Source organism: Triticum urartu, chromosome 2A (genome assembly GCF_056163025.1).
Source record: "Triticum urartu cultivar PI428250 chromosome 2A, HENAU_Tu73, whole genome shotgun sequence".
NCBI lineage: Eukaryota > Viridiplantae > Streptophyta > Magnoliopsida > Poales > Poaceae > Triticum > Triticum urartu.
Genome location: NC_141874.1, coordinates 420,033,561 through 420,051,175, shown reverse-complemented (window position 1 = coordinate 420,051,175; position 17,615 = coordinate 420,033,561).

Here is a 17,615-nt window from a genome sequence, read left to right as displayed (position 1 = left end):
TACAATCAATGGGACTTAGACGGTCCGTATGATCGATTAGCCAAACATGGGCCAAAAACAGACCGCATTATGGCCGTAAACAGGCTAGAGTTGGAGTCGTCCGTTCATGGGCCGACCATAACGAGCTGTCGTTAATAGGTCATATTTGATGACGCTATGAAAACGGCCCAACGTATTAACGGGCCACAAACGGGCCGACTGTAACCACGGGCTGAATTTGGCCCACAAGCAGAAAATGGCAGTAACGGGCCATAATTAACCGAATGCTGGAAATGAGCCCAAGAATAAATGGGCCCTGAGAATGCCATAAGATAACATGGGCTCCAAACGGCCCAATGGATTAATGGGCCGTTAATGGGTATAATGTGATACACTGTTCAGTACGGGCCAGTTTCACCACGGGCCGTTAATGGGCCAAGAGTTACAAAGGGCCTCATATGGGCCGAAAGACGTCATGTGCCATACATGGGCCGGAACTTAAAATGGGCTGGAATCATATTGGACGGCCCAGATGACGCTACTCGGCCTAATTAGGATAGGTCATAATGGGCCCTGGGTTAGCGGGCTGTAAATGGGCTATATGCGAATAGGCCGTTAACAGGCTTTCCGTGGGCCGGCCCGCCACCTTTTGACCAAGTCAAATGGGCCGACCTTTTCACAGGAATGGGCCTATGTTCGGTCGTGCCACGTGTCGACATATCATAGGCGCCTTCGGTCCAATTGGTGGATGACATCTGTCCCAACGCTGAGCCGACACGTGTTTCCTCCAGCCAAAGATGATTTTACACGTGGAAAATCCCCATTGGTCGGGGCTGTTAGCGGGTTATCGGATCCAAAACCGGACCCGATAGCTTAACGGCGTTCCGTTATGGTGGATGCCACATGTCAGTCACCCTTGACGAAAGCACTTCTATGACGCGCGATTTATCGTCATGGAAGTGGACACTTCCGTGATGATAATTTTGGTAATGTCATGTAACACTTCTACGACAGCACAGGTATGACTATCTTGATTCTGTCATAAAATTGTCATGGATGTACATGCATGACAGAAAACGTGACCTACTGTGACAAACATGTATCATCACGGAAGTGTATTTTTTTGTAGTGACTGAAATAGGCAAAAACAGCAATTTGGGTTGGGCCTCCGGTTAATAGGTTAGTCCCAAAAATAATATACAAGTGTAAAATAAAGCCCATTATCATCCAAAATAGATAATATAATAGCATGGAACAATCAAAAATTATAGATACGTTGGAGACGTATCACCGGGTCCGAGGGAGGATGGGGAAGTCCTCGAACCGGCGTAGGGGCGCGGCGGCGGGCGGATCGGGGAACCAACAACGGCGGATCGAGCCCGTGGAGGACGACGGGGACACCTCGGCAGCCACCTCGCCGGCGTCCGGCGAAAAAGCCGTGATAAACCTCTTTTTGGCCATTGGTTCCTCAAGCTCCCCGGCACACAGGCAGAGGTTGAGGATGGAGGTGCCGGCGATGGCGGCGACCTACCAATGGTCTCGAGGGTGGTGTGTGTCTGTGTGAGCGGAGGTTTTGGGAGTTTGTGGTGTGTGTGGAGGGGGGCAAGGGGGTGTTTGAGGAAATACTGCGGCAACTAAAAATGTTACTAGGCGGGAGTAACAAGGCGGGGCTACTGAAATTTTGGATCAAGGGCGAGCAGATATTTTTCAGTTTGCCAGGGATGTAGTGGCGGGAGAAAATGCCGGGGCTACTGAAAATTTGAATCAAGGGATTGAAGCAGAGCGGGAGTAACAGACATCGCACACGGTCCGCACATACTAGTCGTGTGCTATCAAACATTAAAACCTTCCAGGCGGTAGATATTTTCGAGATTACGAGGCAGTAATATTTTCGAGATTGTGAGGGATGCAGAGGCAGGAGTATTTGGGGAGCGAGCTAGTGTGCTTGACACGCCAGTTGTGGACTATAGCTAACGCACCTTCTCGCGTAAGCCATAGGCGTACTATACACCGACGGTGCTCCTGGATATTTTGTACTACATCTCACATGGGTGGTGATAATAAACTGTGTGGGGTCTACTTCATTTTTCATCTTGATTTGAATTACATAATGGGGTCATAGCGGAAATCGATGGTGTTTGAATTGCTAGACCTTTTATCTGCTGTGAACATGCAACTATATGTGTCTCATAAAAGAATTGGAATTATTCAGGGTTCCTTTGGACATTTTATACATTAAACTAGTTTTTTAGACATTTCAGGTGCACAATTCAAAATTAAACTACATGCACATGCTCCAATGCATATAAATTGGTTGAAAAATCAAATTTGTGTCCTTGGGTGCATGCTTAGGTCCCATGCAAGAAAGTGGAATAAATTTCAAACACCAGGGCACTATTTATTGCCGGCAAAACGTAGAGATACCTGGTTTTTAAATTCTAGTAAATCCAAAACTCGTCTAAAATTCATAAAACTTGGCATGCTATCATGGAGCGGCACCTTACATGTCGTGGTAAAAATTGTCCCATTTGGGGCAGGTTTGGTTATAAGCTTCTCACAAACCAGAGCTTCTCACAACTAGCCTGATGGTTTCAGTAGGGAACATGCCACCTTTGGGGACAAAACGATATCCGTTGCCTCTTATTACATTCAAAAAAATTCTAGTGTCAACATAGAACAACAGGAGTGTTGTGTTAAGTTTTAGACTTTTTCGGGGTTTGTTTGGACATTTTTATACATTAACTGGCTTTTCTAAGCATTTTATGTCAATAATTCAAATTTTAAATACATGCACATGCTCCAGTGCATATAAATTGGTTGAAAACTCAAATTTGTGTCCTTGGGTGCATGCTTAGGTCCCATGCAAGAAATAGGAATGAATTTCAAACACCAGGGCACTGTCGATTGCCGGCAAAACATTGAGATACCTGGTTTTTAAATTCTAGTAAATCCAAAACTCATCTAAAATTCATGAAACTTGGCATGCTATCATGGAGCGGCACCCGACATGCCGTGGTAATTTTTTTGTCCCATTTGGGGCAGGTTTGAGTATAAGCTTCTCACAAACCAGAGCTTCTCACAACAAGCATGATGGTTTCGGTAGGGAACGTGCCACCTTTGGGGACGAAACGATATCCTTTGCCTCTTATTGCTTTCCAAAATTTTCTAGTGCCAACATAGAATAACAAGAGTGTTGTGTTAAGTTTTGGAATTTTTCGGGGTTCGTTTGGACATTTTTATACATTAACTGGGTTTTCTAGGCATTTTATGTGCATAATTCAAATTTGAAATACATGCACATGCTCCAATGCATATAAATTGGTTGAAAAATCAAAATTGTGTCCTTGGGTGCATGCTCAGGACCCATGCAAGAAACATGAATGAATTTCAAACACCAGGGCACTGTTGATTGCCGGCAAAATGTTGAGATACCTGGTTTATAAATTCTAGTAAATCCGAAACTTGTTTGAAATTCTTGAAACTTGGCATGGTATCATGGAGCGGCACACGACATGCAGTGGTAAATTTTTTGTCCCATTTGGGGCAGGCTTGTGTATAAGCTTCTCACATACCAGAGCTTCTCACAATATGCCTGATGGTTTCGGTAGGGAACGTGCCACCTTTGGGGACAAAACGATATCCGTTGCCTCTTATTGCTTTCAAAAAATTTATAGTGTCAACAAAGAACAACATGAGGTTGTTTTAAGAGTTTGAATTTTTCAGGGCTCGTTTGGACATTTTTATACATTAATTGGGTTTTCTAGGCATTTTATGTGCATAATTCAAATTTGAAATACATGCACATGCTGCCGTGCATATAAAAATGGTTGAAAAAAGAAATATGTGTCCTTGGGTGCATTCTTAGGTCCCCTGCAAGAAACGGGAATGAATTTCAAACACCAAGGCACTGTTGATTGCCGGCAAAACGTTGAGATACCTGATTTTTAAATTCTAGTAAATCCAAAAATCGTCTGAAATTCTTGAAACTTGGCATGGTATCACACTACTAGGGAAAACCTTATACATAGAATATTAGCAGCAGCGTGGCACAAAAAGAAGCGCTACTGCTAATTAGCAGTAGCGCGGTCAAGGAAAACACGCTACTGATGCGCATTTAGCAGTAGCGCTTGGGGGCTAAACCGCGCTGCTACAAAAATCCACCAACAGTAACCAACACCCTAAGTTTAGCAGCAACACGGAGTCGCGGGGTGCACTACTGCTAAGGAACATCATTGGAATGGATGGAGTCACCAACGAGGAAGACTACGATCAGTACAACAATCCAATGAGGGAAGATGATGATGATGATGATGATGATGATGATGATGAAGTATACGTCAAAAGAAGAATCAGTACTACACAATGTTGGGGATATTGCTTATCGGGAACTTATCGGCCGACCCATGATAAGGGGTAAATCGGCCAGTTTATCGGCATATCGGCCAAGTTATCGCCATATCGGCTGATTTATCGGCTGATTTATCTTATCGGTCAGACAATGGTAAGTGATAAATCGGCCGATTTATCGGAATATCGGAAGATATCTTGAACAGTGGTACTACATTACCTAAGAAAAATCGTACTCCATGGAAAAGGAAAAGTCACAATGAGGGGCTCAATTATTCTTCAACGAACAGTAAGGGAAAGAAGCTGACTCAAAAACGAAAATGTCAACGCTGAGGAACCGTATGTTATCAGTCAAATGATGTAATATATATGTTCCTATTTTGTATACACACTTAGCCATTATTATTCATGGGTCAAATGATGTAATATATATGTTCCTACTTTGTATACATATTTAACTGTCAAATGATGCAATATATCGCCTTCCCTTCATTCATTGATCTCGGAAAAAAAGAAAAGAAAAGTGAGAGAAAATAAAGGAAAAGAAAATGGAAGGAAACAAATAGGAAAACTGTTATATATAGGTATTGGTTATAGCAGCAGCGCTTTTGTGACAAAAGTGCTACAGCTAGTCAAGATAGCAGTAGCGATTTCTACACGAAAGCGCTATAGCTACCTGAAGTAGCTATTGCGCGTTTTGCCTAAACGCGCTACTACTATGCCCACTTAACCCCCAAAATCCCCGCTCCTCCCTTCATCCCACCTCTTTTCCCCCAAACCCCCACGCTCTCCTCCCCACCGCGCCGCCGGAGCCCTGCCCTCGCCGCGCCTCTACGCTCGCCCCCGACCGACCCCGGCGCCAGCTCCGGCCTCGGCCCCCGACCCCGAACGACGCCGACCCCGACCCCGGCCCCGACCTCGACCCCAGCCCCGGCGCTCGACCCCGACCCCTCCCAACCTCGGCCGTCGTCGGGCCTACACCCTCTGTAAGCCCCCCACCGCTCCTCCTATCTCTGGTAGCTAGGTTTTTTGGTTAATTTACTTCGGTTTTAGTTAGGGCAGATGGTTAATTAGGTTATATATTTAGTTAGGGTAGATGTGATATGTGGACAGGTGATGTTTTGGACATGTCATATTTGGAATTTGGACATGTCATTTGCACATGATGATTATGTGCAGGGTAAATGATCTGAGTGGCCTATGTTATGCCGGAATGTTGATTCATTTCCGTTCCGGTCAATTTCAGGCCCTCGATATGTCCATTTTTTAGCAAAGGTCATGCCGAAATTTTTGGTGAATTTTGGCATGATTTGTGCTAGATAGTTTTTTTATGTCATTTCTCATTTTTTTTCATAGTTTTACAATTAAATGAGGAGACTTAATCATAGGAAACATGTCGAATAACAAAAAAACAGCAGAGGAGAAAAATGAATTGCTATAGCAGGCAGTCAATGCAGCTGTAACTGCCTACAGAAATGATTTCGCTACTAACTTGGTTCCAGCTATCATCAACTGGACGAAGGAAAATCCAGACAAGCGCTACATGATTTCCCGTTGCCCAGTTTCGTCGGGAGCAACTCCGTGAACAACAACACCACCGCACCATCACTTGCTTACGCAACCGGGCCTCCTCTTGCAGTCGCTCCCGCTCATAGCAGCCCGTCCTCAGTCTTTGGCACGCTAGGTGAGCCTTCGTCTTTGGCTGAGCTGGACGCCCTCACGGTAATTACATGTCGCACCAACATATATATATATAGAATATTCCATTTTCGTTGCCTTTTGGATGTTTTACGCCATATACATGTGTTTGCAGGCCGAAGAAACCCCGTGCGCCATACTCTACTTGATCAAAGGCCAGAAGGTGGACGTGGGAAAGGGGATGATAATGAACCCCTTGCAACCCACGTTCCACAACCAACCGATCCCCGCTGGGCACTTCAGGGTTAACTTGTCTAGTGTGAAATTGGGGCATGAGGATTTGTCTCCTCTAGTACAACATGTGGGAGAGGACGACGAGACCCCGCCATGGATTGGAAGCTGCAAGGGTTGGGTGCTGCTATGGCTGAAGAATCTTATTTGTCTGGAGCCAGCCGAGAGCACACCAATAATCACACATCAACAAGCATGTGCGGAGACCATCACCCCGCCTACGCAATTACCAGCTCCTATACTGTCGGGTGAGAGCGACGGACGACGTGATGAAGGGGGTGCAATAGTACAGGCTGATGTAATCGGTCCTGTAGAACAGAGAATTGATGATGATACAGAGGTCGACCCAATGGGTTTCCTCAATACAAACGCGTATGAGTGTGACTTGGATATGATGAGTCAACCATATGACGAATCGGCTATCAGCATGCTAATGAGGATATGGATGATCTTCCCGGGCAGGAAGGTCGTAGAAGGGATTGAAAAAAGTCCCTCTTCATGAAATCCTCATAGGACACGCCTGAAGATGCCGTCTCAACACAGGCTCAACTAGCCGGGGGTCATATAGTGCTTAGCCCGGGAACACTAGGACAGGGGTTAAGGAAGGGTCTGGAAGGTGTGCACAAGAAAAAGGACATGAAGAGATCACGGAAGATAGCTGCCTCCAAACAAGCCAGAGCACATAGCAGCCAGACGATGGATTCTGAAGAGCGTGTACCCGTGAAAGGTGCGGCCATGTTCCATCTCACGGGCGAGCCGATGCTACCGCCGAAACTGCTGGAGGCACTATCAAGGGATCTCTGGAGACTGCACGACCATGTGCTGTCGATTGCGAAAAGCCTACTAGCCTCGAAGCATCCAGGATATCCGACATACGCGGCTCGTGTGCCTGAGGGGAAGTGCTACGTCGACACACGGCCTGCGGAGGTGTTCTTCCTGTGGTTTGACCATATCTTTGACATGTTTTTGACAAGGCGGCTCGATTTTACAATCGTTCGCCTTTTTGCGCTACATATGAGCTCCGTCATGAAGAGACAAGAAGTCTCGCATATCTGTGTGGTCGATCCGTACTACATGCACGAGTCTTTCTTGTGTCTCAGCGACTTTGAGCGTGAAACTGCTAGGGACTACCTCCAAAACTTCATGGTACAGAATAAGGACCAGGAAATTGTCCTCCTGCCTTATCATCCAAAGTAAGTCAGTTCCGGACAACCCTTTCATACATTTCAATCATTCCTTCTCGCTCATATGGAGAATAATTTGAGGTGTCTTTTCCCCGCAGCAACGGGCGCGCCGTCCTTATCGTTCTTTACCCGCGAGTCTCCCACACTGTGTGTTTTGACCCTTCCAAAGACTGCGAGAAGGACTACACCCACATAATGAATATTCTAGATGATGCTCTCCAAGGCTTCAGCATTAGAGGTGGCCATGTGCAGATCAGGAAACAAAGGAACAAGAAGATGGGTTTCGCGCACAAAACTAACTTCTGCTGCATCCATGTCCCAAAACCAAGCAAGAAAGATGGATTCTACATCCTCCATCTCATGATTGAGTTCAACACAGATCACCAAAAACTTCGTATGACAAGCAGAAATGATGATCATATCCGCAGGTGGAGAGAATCGCATGGAGAAGCAGATTATAAACTTAGAGATGACTTCTTTCGCATCCAAAGGGACATTGCAACGATCATCACGAAAGAAGTCGTCGATGAGAAGGGGATGTTCCACCACGGCCCTATATCGCGAGCTGACGTCTGAGCTCGCATAGGCATGCAATGTCAGGACCTCATGCCGTTCAAGAAGCTAGGGTCCATCCTTGATGATATGGAAGGATGGAACTTCTAGTGATTTACGATGCTGATGATGATGATATGTGTCGGTTGAACTTGTATACTTTCTGTAGCGATGAAACTTTGTGATGTCCACGGTCCCTGCCGAACTTGCGTAATGCTACTTTGTTATTTTGGGTACGATGACCTACGTACCTCTAGTTATTAATTAGTTTGCATACTGTATGTTGCATCTAGTTGCTGACCCTTTCTTTTTCATGTTGCTCTAGTATATTTTGTTGCATATGATTGTACATCCTCTTGATGAAGTTGCATCTCTAACAGGTACCTAGTTTCTTGATGGCGAGATGGCAGTGCTATGTCATGTACAAAAGGAAGGTTCTGGGGGTCTACAACGAGTGGCATGAGTGTCAGGCACAAGTGAATGGGGTCTCGGGCGCCAGCCATAAAGGCTTCAAAACCAAACAAGAAGCCGAAGCTAGTTACTTGAGGTTCACGCCAGCACGAGATAGGACTCGTAGCCGCCGCCTCATGTACTGCATAGTTCCGCTCTCACTCATAGTGATAGCTCTTCTCGCGTATACCATTGTTTAGATGGATGACGTTGTAGTTGCAAACATTCGAGACTTGCATGTATCGCTATTTTCGAGATGATTATGATGAGACTATTTGTATGTATATGCTATGATTACATTTGTGGTCACGCAACCATTTGTATGTGTATGATGATGACATTTGTACATGCTCAAGATTCTTCTATAAAGCCTGTTCAAATACAAAACAAATATGTAGAAAAAAAACAAAATCTAATAAAATTAGCAGTAGCGAGTGGAGAAAAGTTAGCAGTAGCGTGGCCTAATAAAGTGCGCTAGAGCTATTAGCAGTAGCGCGCTTGCTTGCTACGCGCTGCTGCTACACTTGTATAGCAGTAGCGTGGGTGCACACGCGCTGCTGCTACAGGTTAGTTGTAGCACCGTATCAGTAGCGCGGTACCCCGTGCTACTGCTATACCTAAAACCCGCGCTGCAGCTAGGGTTTTCCCTAGTAGTGTCATGGAGCGGCACCCGACATGCAGTTGTAAAATTTTTATCCTATTTAGGGCAGGTTTGTGTATAAGCTTCTCACAAACCAGAGCTTCTCACAACAAGCCTGATGGTTTCGGTAGGGAACGTGCCACCTTCGGGGACGAAATGATATCCGTTGCCTCTTATTGCTTTCAAAAAATTTCTAGTGTCAACATAGAACAATAGGAGTGTTGTGTTAAGTTTTGGAATTTTTTGGGGTTCGTTTGGAAATTTTTATACATTAACTGGGTTTTCTAGGCATTTTATGTGCATAATTCAAATTTGAAATACATGCACATGCTCCCGTGCATATAAAATGGTTGAAAAAAACAAATCGGTGTCCCTGGGTGCATTCTTAGGTCCCATGCAAGAAATGGGAATGAATTTCAAACACCGGGGCACTATTGATTGCCGGCAAAATGTTGAGATACCTGGTTTTTAAATTCTAGTAAATCCAAAACTCGTCTGAAATTCATGAAATTTGGCATTCTATCATGGAGCGGCACCTGACATTTCGTGGTAAAAAATTTGTCCCATTTGGGGCAGGTTTGGGTATAAGTTTCTCACAAACTAGAGCTTCTCACAACAAGCCTGATGGTTTCGGTAGGGAACGTGCCACCTTTGGGGACGAAATGATATTCGTTGCCTCTTATTGCTTTCCAAAATTTTCTAGTGTCAACATAGAACAACAAGAGTGTTGTGTTAAGTTTTGGAATTTTTCGGGGTTCGTTTGGACATTTTTATACATTAACAGGGTTTTCTAGGCATTTTATGTGCATAATTCAAATTTGAAATACATGCACATGCTCCAATGCATATAAATTGGTTGAAAAATCAAATATGTGTCCTTGGGTGCATGCTTAGGTCCATTGCAAGAAATGGGAATGAATTTCAAACACCATGGTACTATTGATTGCCGGCAAAACGTTGAGATACCTGGTTTTAAAATTCTAGTAATTCCAAAACTCATCTGAAATTCATGAAACTTGGCATGCTATCATGGAATGGCACTCGGCATGATGTGGTATATTTCGTGTCCATTTTGAGAGAAGGCGCACTCGAATAACAGCCAACAAAGGCATTTTGAAAAAATAGCTGCCACTTTAATATCTCAAACGTTTGTATAATTCAAACCGTGTGTGTTTTGTTAACCATTCACGTGACCCCACGTGTCTTTGTTTTAATGGCTATTGGAGGTGCCGTGCGGATAGCTGCTTGACTGAATAGGAGGCGTGCGAGCGCAGTCCGGTGCGCTGGCTCACCGGGAAGCGTCCAAGCTGTTCAACGCAGGATTTGTGCATCTCTTCAACGCAAACGGTTCAGATTACGGTATGCAAATTAAAGCCAGACTTCAGTGTTAAGCCAAGAGACACTGCGATTTGTCAAAATATGCAACTAAAAATCACTAGCACTATCTAATTTTTGCAACTAAAATTCAGTAATTAAGCATATGTTTCATTATAGATTAAGCAACCGTTCTCACAGGGAAGCGAGACAGCCTTGGACCGCCGCCCGGCTCGCTCCCACTGGTCTGTATTAATGGCGCGGCTGAGCGGCCGCCCCCCCATCATTGCCACACACACAATCCTCTCTCTCCACCCACATCCTCGATGCCGCTCTGAGTCCTCAAAGCCGTCAATGTATGAGGATACCGCCGAAGCGCCCCATCGGAGGGAGTGGTGACGCCGGGGCTACTGAAGCATCGGAGCATAACATTAATATGGAGACAGAGGTTTTCGTCACCGCCGACGAGGTGGAGAACAAGGCTGTGAACAAGCGGAAACGGGTCGGGAAAGAACCACAAGCGACTCCAGCAGGCCTAGACTTCATCAACAACCTCCCCGATGATATGTTGAGGGTCATCATATCCCTCCTCCCAATCAAATATCGGGCGAGGACAACCACCCTTTCCCGGCGGTGGCTCACCCTATGGCTCCTCACCCCTGTCGACCTCCTCGATGCGCACAAGCTCTGCCATGGCTATCGCCAAAGCTTGGATGCATTCCCCCAGATCCTCGGCAGTCACCATGGCCCAATCAAAGGCCTTGTCACGGGAAAGTTCCGTTCCAATGGCAAGGACCGAGCCAAGCTTGACTAGTGGTTCCGATCCCCCGCCATAGATCAGCTCGAGAAGCTTAGTCTTAATGATGGGCATATGCACTTGCTGCCAACGTCCGCGCTCCACTTCGCGCCCATGTTGCGCCTCGCCAAGTTCATGAACTGCCATCTCCCCCTTAATGACGTGCACGCTCTTTTTCTACCATGACTAAAGCACCTCGAGCTCATTGTCGTCTGCATCCCAAAGGATGACATGGACCGCCTGCTCCGCAACTGTACTACACTCGAGTTCCTTCGTCTTTAGGTGATGAATTGGTCGAGTACCTTGCACATCACCTCCAGGACTCTCCGGACTATTTATGTGTGTTGATGGTGCTGCAACGAGAGATCACAAAAGGTGGACCACAATATGGTCATTGAGGACACACCTACACTTGAGAGATTACTTGTAGTTGATCAACAAGGTCCAACAAGAATCAATGTCATTTCTGTGCCGAAATTGACAGTGGTGGGCTACTCGTCTGTCAAATACTACTACTTTCAGGTACAACAATTGCCTTATACCTCTCCTTCTTGATATCAACATTATTTCTTGTTTTGAAGATGTATGTTCGTCTGTCATCCAGCAAAGCTTCACCCAGATTTTGGGCACAATGAAGGTCTTGGCACTAGAATCTGTCGGCCCCAACCTGGACCAAGTTGTCAATCGCCTGAGATGTTTTCTGTGCCGGAAGAAGCTGTATATCGAGGTGATGTTCCTTTCCTGTTAAATGTTAACCATAACGGAGTTCAATTTTTTGCAACTTTTCCCAAGTTTACAATGACAATGTACTACGATTTCTGAAGGAATTTTGGAGGATTTTAGGACATACACCCCCACCCCATATTGGTTGCTTGATTCATATGGTTACAATCCATAAACATTTCTCCTTTGGATTCCACTGTACTAGTTTTCTTAGGGAATTTTTCATCCAATCCAACCAATTTGTGAAGAAGGCTACATGTTTCTAGATTGTAATAAAATGCCCATGTTAATCATGTCAGATCGAAGATGGCACATTGGTGCATTTTACAAATTGTGCAAACCGAATGGGCGTGTAGCAGTGTTCAAAACTGGATTATAGGCACTAACACGTTCTCTTCTTTTGCAGTTAATAATAGGCTTGGAGGTGGATAATGTTTATAACAACAATCACATCGAATGCCTGGATCTGCATCTCTCAAATATTACTTTGAACTCCTACCGAGGGACCTTACCGGAAATTACACTCTCTAGGTTCTTTGTTGCTAGAGCAAATGTGCTGAGGGTACTGAGGTTGAACACGCATTTAATTAGGAAAGATGAATGGTATGTTGATCAGAGCCGGCAGGTACTGCAGAATGGAAGAGGCTCCAAAAAGCTAAACTTCGTATTGGGAGAGCATATAGCAAAGCAATTGGAAGTCATTGTGTCAAACCCATACATGACTTGTCAGTGGCTGATCCCTTTTCAGAAATGACAATGTTTGCAATGTTTGCATTTGGGTGTCGTAATATTTGAATTTGAACATTGCAATATTTATGGTATTTGTTATATAACATAATTGGATGTTTTGTCTAATCGATACATGGGCATCCCAATGCAATGTTTGAATTTGGGCACGCTCTGCCAGTGGTTGGGCGTGCGCACGATCACGTCCTGGGGCCCATTTGCATGTGGTTGCGTCATGCGCGTTGCCACGCGATGCAGTTACGTGTGGCCGTTTCTGTTCTCTTGTCTCAACACAAACAGTTCACTCGAGTGAACTGCATGCCGTATATCTCACACACCTTGATCTGGCTAACCGTTTCTTTTGTGTTGCCTAATGACAAACAGTTCATCCAAATGAACCATATGTTGTACATCACACACACCTTCATCTGACTGCCCATTTCTTTTGTTCCTCCTCATCACAAACAGTTAATTGAACTGAACCGTATGCCCTACATCGCACACGTAACTAAAATATGAACCGTGTTTCATGCATTCGTCATTGCAAACATTTTGCACCTTTTTTGACGGTCTTTTTACACCACCGTTTGTGATTATTGCATCACACACAGTTTCGTCGAAGGGTCTCTAATTGTAGTGTCGCGTTAACAGCATCCTGCAGTAGTGAGTATGAAGCCAAACAGATAATAGTCTTCACACAGTGAAGCCAATGAGATCAGACATGCAATTAATGACTTCATAAAGAAAAACAGTAAAGTAAAGGGAAGTGGGGGATAGAACTAGTTTCTTGGTGAAGACAAGTATTTGGTAGACCAGTTCCAGTTGCTGTGACAACTGTACGTCTGGTTAGGGAGGCTGAGATTGAACTTAGAAGACCGCGTCTTCACCTTATTCCCCTTGAGCTAAGGACACCCAGTCCTCACCCAATAACTCTAGTAAGTCTTCAAGGTAGACTTCCAAACCTTCATAGACTTTGTTCACCGGCAATCCATAATGGCTCTTGGATGCACAGAATGCGATGCCTAATCGGCTGAAGGATTCACAGTCCTCAAGTGTAACAAGTTTTCAAGTCACGCGGACAGAAAGACTTCAGTGATGCCTAAGACTCTTTGGCTTTGGGTGTTTGGGGCTTTGTCCTCGCAAGGATCTCTCTCTCAACGGCTTCAGAGGTGGGTTGCTCTCAAACGACAAAAGTCATGCACTAACTCTGAGCAGCCACCAATTTATGGTGTAGGGGTGGGATATTTATAGCCAGGAGGCAACCTGACCTGATATGTCTGAAATGACCCTAGTCATGATACGTCTCCAACGTACCTATAATTTATGAAGTATTCATGCTGATATATTATAATTCTTGGATGTTTTAGAATCATTTTATAGCAACTTTGTATCATTTTTTGGGACTAACCTATTGTCCCAGTGCCCAGTGCCAGTTGTTGTAAATTGTAGGAAATCAACATCAAACAGAGTCTAAACACCACGAAGCTTTTTGCGGATTTTTTATGGACCAGAAGACAACCAATGGGCCAGAGCCCCACCTGGAGTGGCTCGAGGGGGGCAGAACCACCAGGGCCGCCTGGGGGCCCAAGCGCGCCCAGGTGGGTTGTGCCCACCTCTGTGGCCTCCTGCACCCCCTCTTTGCCCTATAAATTCCCAAATATTCCAAAAACCCTCGGGGTTAACCTAGATCAGAAGTTCCGCCGCCACACACCTCTGTAGCCACCGAAAACCAATCTGGACCCCGTTTTGGCACCCTACCGAAGGGGGGGAATCATCTCCGGTGGCCATCTTCATCATCGCAGCGGCCACCACGATGAGGAGGGAGTAGTCCACCCTCGGGGCTGAGGGTTTGTACCAATAGCTATGTGTTTAATCTCTCTCTTTCTCTCTCTCTCTCACTCTCGTGTTCTTGAGATATCACAATCTTGATGTATCGCGGGCTTTGTTAATATAGTCGGATCATATGGTGTTTTCCCCTCTCTATCTTGTGATGAATTGAGTTTTCCCTTTGAGATTTCGTTTTATCGGATTGAATACTTTTATGGATTTGAGAGCACTTGATATATGTCTTGCAAATGAATAGTCATGGTGACAATGGGGTATTATTTTGATTCACTTGATATATGTTTTGGCACTCAACTCATGGATTCCCGTGGTGACATTGGGGTAATCTACACATAGGGGTTGATGCACGTTCTTGTCTTTGTTTCTCCAGTAGAAATCTTGGGGCACTCTTTGAAGCTCTTTGTGTTGGATTGAGTATTATGAATATGAAATTATTTGGTTTTATTCTAGTGCAAACTCTTGGATAGGTTAATCGGAAAGAATAGCTTCCAGGTGGTTTTGTACCCTACAAACAATTTCTTCTTATGTTCCCCGCTAGATAGGAACTTTGGAGTGATTCTTCATCGCACTTTGATGGGTGGTTATATGATCCAATTATATTAGCACTGTTGAGAGATTGCACTAGCGAAAGTACAGACCCTATGCCTCATCTTCAAGCATTGCAATATCATTTTGTGCCCGTTTACTATTTGCTACCTTGCTGTTTTTATTTATTTAGATTATAAAAATATATTTCTACCATCAATATTACACTTTTATCACCATCTCTTCACCGAACTAGTGCACCTATACAATTTTCCATTGTATTGGGTGTGTTGGGGACACAAGAGACTTCTTGTATTTGATTGCAGGGTTGTTTGAGAGAGACCATCTTCATCCTACGCCTCCCACAGATTGATAAACCTTAGTTCATCCACTTGAGGGAAAATTGCTACTGTACTACAAGACTCTACGCTTGGAGGCCCAACACGAGTCTACAAGAATAAATTTGCGTAGTAGCCATCAAGCTCTTTCTGGCACCGTTGCCGGGGAGGTGAGTGCATAATGGTATATCTTTAGATCTTGCAATTGAATCTTTCAGTTTCTTGTTTTATCACTAGTTTGGTCGATAAAAGAAAACTACATAAAAATGGAATTCATGTTGCATCACATTACAGATCATCTTTATAATATCTTTCTTCAAAATGATGGTTCGGAAAATTGTGCTAAATTCTTATAAGAAGAAGTCGATAAAATGTTTGGCACAAAATATTTGAATGATGAGCATGACTGCAATGTTGCTAGTATGAATTCTTTGAATATCCATGATGCTAATGATATGCAAAGCCATAAGCTTGGGGATGCTATATTTTATGAATATGATAATTTTTAGCCCCCCCTTAGTTTTGATGATAAAATTTAATATGATGATTGCATGCCTCCTATTTATGATGATTATATTGATGAAAGTGGATTTGGAGAGGTCGTGACTTTATTTAATGATGAATCCACTTTTTTGGAGGAGGTTGCAATTGATTATGACAACAAAGTTCATATATATGATGATTATGGTGATGACATGTATGCTATATTGAATAATTATAAACATGAAACTTGTCATCATTATTTTAATTTCCAATCACATGTGAGTTATTTTGTTGAGTTTGTTCCCACAATTATTGATGAGAATAAATTTGCTTACATGGAGAGTAATAAAATTTCTATGCTTGTGGATCATGAAAAGAATGCTTTATGTGATAGTTATTTAGTTGGATTCATTCATGATGCTACTGAAAATTATTATCAGAGAGGAACTTATGCTTATACATATGTCAATAATATCAAGTTTACTCTCTTTATGTTGAAAGTTTTGAAGTTGCACTTGTTTTGCCTTCCTATGCTACTTGATTCTTGTTCCCATATGTTGTTTGTTCACAAAATCCCTATGCATAGGAAGTGGGTTAGGCTTAAATGTTCTAGTCATATGCTTCATGATGCTCTCTTTATGTTTCAATTCTTATCTTTTATGCGAGCATCATTGAAATCATCATGCCTAGCTAAAAGGCATTAAAGAAAAGTGTGTGTTGGGAGACAACCCAACACTTTTACCTACTTTTTTATGTGTTCACATGATTAGGCTACTATAGTAATCATGTTTTATTGCTTTCGTTTCAATAAAGTGCCAAGTAAGACCTTTGGGATGGCTTACGGTGATAGTTGATTTGATCTTGTTGAAAAACAGAAACTTTTGCACTCAGAAAAACAATTCTCTTTTTTAACAGAAGCGTGATAAATACTGATTCTTTTTGCATAAATTAATAGACAAATTACCCAGGTTTTCCTATTTTTTCAGAATTTTTGGAGTAGCATAAGTATGGTTGGAGTACAGATTACTACAGACTATTCTGTTTTGGACAGATTCTGTTTTCAATGCATAGTTTGCTGGTTTTCTAGTTTCAATGGTTTATATTGCTCAATATATATTGTGAAATGATATGCTACATTAGTCATTGTGTGGAAACAATTATGAATCTTGTCTTTGACAGTACCGAAGTGAAATGGTTTGCTCTTTATCATACTAACCTATCTCACGAAGTTCCGTTAAGTTTTGTGTGATTGAAGTTTTGAAGTTTTGGGTGAGATGTCGATATGAGGAGAATAAGAAGTGAAAATACCATAAGCTTGGGGATTCCCAGGGCACCCCAAGGTAATATTCATGGAAGATCCAAGCAACTAAGCTTGGGGATGCCCCGGAAGGCATCCCCTCTTTCGTCCTCAACATTATCAGTAACCTCACTTGGAGCTATGTTTTCATTCGTCACATGATATGAGTTTTACTTGGTGTGTCATTTTATTTTTTTAGGATTTGCTTGCTGTAATTTAGAATAATGTTTTGTATCTTTTATTTCAAAAAAGTGGCAATGATAGCCTTTACTATGCTTATTTTACAAGTCTACATGTTGCTGTTTGAAAACAGAAAGTTTACCTCTGTTGCAAAAATTTCCTAGAAAAGTAGGAATGTGATAAAGTTTTGAAACTTCTTGAAAAATAATATCTGATAAATTTTCTACAGTGTAGTATTTTTTTAGAATTTTTGGAGTTAGGGAAGTATTGATACTCTTGCATTCTTTACAGACTGTACTGTTTTGGC